Source organism: Hydra viridissima, unplaced genomic scaffold, assembly GCF_058129835.1.
Source record: "Hydra viridissima isolate aposymbiotic clone 2 unplaced genomic scaffold, HvirCarnegie_v1 scaffold_10, whole genome shotgun sequence".
Taxonomy (NCBI): Eukaryota; Metazoa; Cnidaria; class Hydrozoa; order Anthoathecata; family Hydridae; genus Hydra; species Hydra viridissima.
In genome coordinates this window covers 13,735,174-13,741,173 of record NW_028324309.1, presented here as the reverse complement: position 1 = coordinate 13,741,173, position 6,000 = coordinate 13,735,174, and positions in this window count along the sequence as shown.

The following is a 6,000-nucleotide window of genomic DNA, read 5'->3' as shown; positions in this document are numbered from 1 at the left end:
TTGGGGTCGAATAGGGTTTGCTACAATAACTTATTATCGTAAAAAAATAAATATCTTGTCTTTATGATTAGCTTATGATTGATATTTTACATTTCAAAATTATACTAAACATTTGTTCATAGGAAATCTAATATTTTACTTTTTACATACTACATTCCTGCAAATAGTAAGCTACTTTAAAAGTGCTTGTAGTTGTAAGCAACAACAGTGTTTTTATTGTATATAGTTTGGGCTGTGCTCTCCAACTTTTCTCATTCGCCAAAACCGATTGAAATCCTGATAAATGGATTCGAGAGCTTGTTCGTTTCAATAACCTAAGCTTATAGAATATAAGTAGTACAAAAGAAATGCAAGTTTATTTAATAAATATTCGTGGTATTTTATACAAACTTCACAATTCAACTGTTGAAATTGAGTATTCAATTATCAATATTATAAATTTAATTACTAATATTATTAAATTCAAAAATTATTTATCAAACTGAAGACTCCACCTTTCATGTCGATGAATTCGATAATATGTTGCTCAACTATGTGTACCTGCAAATGAATTGCATTCCCTTAGATTTCTATAGCTTGTAGAGAACTCCTCTAAATCTTTGACATATGTGGAGCTTAATGATTTTCCAAAACAACCATGGACTATTATTTCAAAATCTCTAATTACCTTAATGTATTTGGCAGCGGAAACTCCAAGACTAGGCTCCTGAAAAAACAGCTCAAAGCTGTCTATGTTTTTAAGCAACTTATTGCAAGCATTGCCTTCCAAACAATGCTGCCCTTGGCAGGACACTCTGCAGATGTTTATCTTACACAGATATTGGTTAACAAACTGTAACCCACACTCCTTGTTTTCAAATAATTTTTTTTCAATCTCTCTTGAAGTTTTGTTTACAACACCTAGCAGTCATGGCCGCCGAAAGGGGGGGAGGGGGGGACGGGGAAGATTCCCAGGGCCCCGCGTGTGTACAAACAATTTTTTAAAGTAATTTTTAAAATATTTAAATAGTTTTGACTTTTAAAAGATTTAATTAACTTTTATTTTTCATTTTCAATGACCAGAGCACGCTTCTTTTGGTCCTGGGTATGTAACTGATCATAATGAGGGCCATTTAAGAAAACTTCCCCGGGGCCCGAAATTTCTCTCGGCTGCTATGCTAGCAGTATATGTATACCAGGAATATAAGTTCTAGTATTTTTTTGTTTTTGTTGTTTGTTGATAAAGGGGGATAAACAACATTTCTGTACTTTTTTTGCAAAAACAAGCAATAATAGGAAACTGTAAAAAGCTGAAAAATATAGCTTGAAAAAAAAGCCATTTTGGTTGGAGAGAAAGAGAAAGGAGATAGACAGAAGTCAGAGAAGAAAATAAATTAAATTAAGCGGAAGTTTTACACTTTCTAACAAAAGAAAGAAATAGTGATTCGTTTCAACAAGAGCTTGAAGAACAAAAGAGGAGTAATTAACAAAAAGATTACATACAATGGTGATCACATAAATAGCACCCCTAACGTTTTCTTCATTAGATAAAGGGGGATAAACAACATTTCTGTACTTTTTTTGCTACTTTTAAATTTTCACTATCAGCCATCCATCGGTCGTACAATCTACAAAAAGATTCTTGAGGATAATGATCAGCTTTTTGAAAGTCAGGAGATGACGTCATGCAATACTCACAAGGGTGCTTTGATGTTGCAGTTTATTTTCCAAACATTTGAAGCAAAACTTTTAGATTTTCAGATACTGTGTAATCTAAGTTTGAAATGTTCAACTTATCCAAAATTAATCGCAAACTATGGTATTTTTCCATCAATGAAGGCAAAATGGCTTATATAATAGTTTTGTTTTCACACATTCAACGATAGGGGCCAATATTTTTTCCATTTTTGATTTACGTCCATTTTCACAAATAAAACATTTATACTTTTTCCCTCTAATAACTCTGGTATCCAGGTCTAAATTTTATAGCATATGATTGGCAACTATAATAACCAAAGTAACTAAATTACGTTATTAAAAACTATATTCTGAAAAGATTATTTAGCAGGGTTATCCGCTGAATAATCTTTTCAGAATATAGATTTGATAAGGTTTGAGTTGTCTTCTTTCTTTTTATTTAGATTTAAATAAGTTGTTTCAGCATTATTTATTGGTCTTAAATCCTTACCTTTCCTGAAGCAGCAAATACAAAACTTTTCAACAAAATCAACATGCTCTTTTGCATGTTTAGGCATTTTAAATGAATGCTCCAAATAAAAATTTCCGATATGGACTGATAATATTGGTATGATATATCGGCCATATCAATCAAATGAAAATATAATACCCGCAAACATGCTTTCGGTTCCAATGTCAACGCGTGTGAAGAGTTATTATGCAATTATTAACAATTAGCAGCTGCTAGCTTTTATTAACTGTTAATAATTAAAGGTGGCTTTGTTTTGTTTCTATTTCAACAAAAAATTAAAGAGAAAGTAATAAAAGTTACATATCCGCCTGTAAATTTCTATATTAAACAAACTTTTTAAATTACTGTAAAAAAAAATTGACAAATCTGTCACCAAACATTTCTGAAATTCTAAATATAGGTACATGAGCATAATTTTGTGGTGTTCGAAACGATCCCCCGAATCCCCCCTAGGGTATAGTTCCTAAAAATCTTTTTTCAATTTTTTTTATTTTACATTAAACTAAATCAAAATTCATCGACAGATTTCAAATTACATGAAAAAAATTTTTTTCGTTTAAAAATTAAGATCAAAGTTATTTCAGGGGGTAATTGGGGGAAACTTTAAGATTTGCATGGTTATAAATCTCAAACGAAAAGAGATTTTTTGATAAAACTTGAAATCTGTCCATGAATTTTGATCTAGTTTGTAATAGAACAAAAAAAAATTATGGTTAAAAGAGACGTAGTTCTAGGAAGGTAGCAGATAGGGTTCGGGGCGGGGTTGGTTTAGCTTCAATTATCCTAATTTTTTGCAAGCCATCCTCATTCAATACCAGTATCAACATACTAGAAATTTGAGTATGCCCCATGCCTCTTAGTTACCTATTTTGAACAATAAAATTCCTGGGCACTCCCTTAAAACATGTGATTTCTCCCCAGGCCCCCACTGAAAAAAGTTGTCATCATCAGAAAGTTTTCTGATGATAACCAAAAAAATATTTATGGGTGTATGCTACAAGACTACTATGAATTGCGGATTCTAGGACATTGACAGTTTTCTATATGCATTGACAGTTTTCAAGACACAATATCGATTCTGGCGCATTGACAGTTTTCAAGACACAATATCGATTCCAGGACATTGCCAGTCTTCTCCATAGTTAATGAATTCGAGATGGAGTTGTATTTTTTTAATGGAAATTGTTATTAGATTTCCAGCTCATTGATATACTTTTCCATACTTAAGGCTTAATTTTTTGAGGTGTTAATATCATGCCAGAACCTGTAAATAAGTATTCATAATTTATTCCATAATGTTAAAGAGTTTATCATAGTCCATAAATGTAAAGCATGGTTTTCGTTTGTAGTGTCCGAGAGCTAGCGTGTGAATTCTGTCTTGTAAGATGTGTCTTTTATCATCGTTAGCGCTGAGTGCGACTTTGTTGATTTCTTCGGTGTAAATGTTATGCTGATGTGATCGGATAACGTTCATGGTTGCATGCTTTTCTGTCTTATTCATTAAGCAGTCGTAATAGTCTTGATGAGTGATGTGTTTTTGAACGACTTTCTTTTTAACCCCTTTACATTTTTTGTGTTCATCTTTAGCGATCTTGTAAGAGTAGAGTTTGGGTCGAAGTCCAACAAACTCTTTAATTAGTTTACCAGCAGCCTCATCTTTGAACTTGCCTATAACTTTTTTATTTTTAAACCCAATGTTAAATCCAAAGTTTTGAACAGCAGGATGATCTTTCGCGAATTCGCTTGTGTCAAATTTAGCTTCAACATCGTCAGCAATGTCTTTGAAAAAATCATCCGTTTCGATTTCGTAAAAGAGTGAGTCAGTATCGGTCATGAGTAATTTCGCGCGATCTCCGTATTTAGGTTTGATATAGTCGTAATGATGTTCAAACATGAGAATTTTGCTTATGTCTAGAACACATAATCCTAAGTAAACAGGCTTGTTGTAAAAGAGTTTTGTTCTTTTCATGTGAACTGCAGTAAGGTTTTCATCAAAAATTGTATTTCTATCATAATTAGGCTTTCTTGTTAATTTTAAGACTTCTTTTCTTGTGGTAACCAGTTTAATATCAACATGCTTTCGAATATTCTCCATGGTTTTTCCAAAGACAGAGTTATTCATGAGCTTAAAAAATTCTTTTTCAAACTCGTTTTTAGCTTCTGCTCTTAATGCAGTGTTGAGGTCAATGTATTGTTTCATGAAAGGTTCTTCTTCAAAGGTAATACCTCGATGAATTTTGGTAACGATCAATCCAAGTCGTTCATAGAGTTTTAGGTTTTCATGATAAATGACGTATTTTTTCTTGTTGTTTAAATTAGGAACGAGCTTTTCTACTTTTCCAATGGTTAGTCTTTCAGGAGCTAAAGGATAGTCGTTGTGTAAATCGTGTAGGCTTTCGGGATAGGTTAAATCGACTTCGAGAATACAAGGCATGGATTTCCAATTTAAAAGTTCATCCTCAGTCATCCATCTGAATCCTCTAACAGGAAGAGGTTTGCTCATAGCCCATCCATATAAATTATTAGCGTCTAAATATTGAAGGAATTTCGAAGGTTGTGAAGGATCATAATCACTCATGTATTTGTTGTTAGCAGTTCCATGACGTTTGCTGATCATGCAAATTCCACCACGTATCCCTTTTTCTATCACATTAAGCATATCAATATCAGAAAGAAGCTCTAACTGAATTCCAGTTAGTTTCAACATAGCATCCCAAGCCAAACCAGGAGAGGTGTAATACCAAGCAGGGTCAAGCTTGTAATAGTTGCAACACACGTCTCTGAAATTTTCAAAGATATCGGCAAGTATCAGCACGTCAGATACGTTGTACAGTTTTTGGTAATCTTTAAATGTTTTACATCCAAATACATTCCAAACGTTTTGAGCATGCGCATAGTCTTCACAGCTTATTCCATCATCATTCAGTTTTGAATGGAATGCTTCAATAGGAGGTAATTGCGTTTCGGAGAACTTTTCAATAGAGTCCACCCAGTCATAAAGGTAAATACCTTTTTTTCTTATCAAGTCGAACTTTTCCTTTTCAGGATAATATTGAGCAACGTTTTTGCATTGATCATCGGTTAGATTTTTAGCTAAAGCGTCCAAACTACTAGCCATGAATCTGATGCTGTCGATGAACCTCAATTCTTTCCATACTTCACAAAGTTCACCTTTCTTATTAGTAAATTCTCTCACTTTGATTTGTTTAGAGAAGCTGATGTATTTCTCATCGTTGTTGGGTATACATTTTAATTTCCCTCCTAATTTCTTGATGAACAAATGACTGTCATAGCCGGACAAATTATGTAAAATGATGGGTATGAATTTTGGAAGTTTATAATTCAAGTTGCATTTGTTATGAGCAGCTCCTCGATACTTTCCAGTCAAATGACAGTGGTCTAATACTTTATCACCGTTAAGATCTTTATTGCAAATATGGCATAGAGTTGCAACCTCAAAATTCTTTTCATCCTTATCAGTAACCACTTTCTTTTTTACTATATCAATCTTGTATAAAATCTTTATAAGGTCTGATTCAAGCATGGTTATAAACTTTTGAGCTACATCATCCTCTTCGCTTTCTGCTGTGTACATGACTGGTTCTCCTTTGTAAAGGCTATCGTCAAAGCATTTGATATAATAGCAGAAGGAGCTTGGAACGTGCTTTTGGTATTGTTTGGTGTATGACTCTTTATTATTATATTCAGTGTTGTCCTCGATGGGTTTGATGAAACTTTCAAAGTCAGCATATACAACGTATGGAACCCTCATAGACTTGTTATAGTTTTTAAACTGAACGATCGTTCCTTCT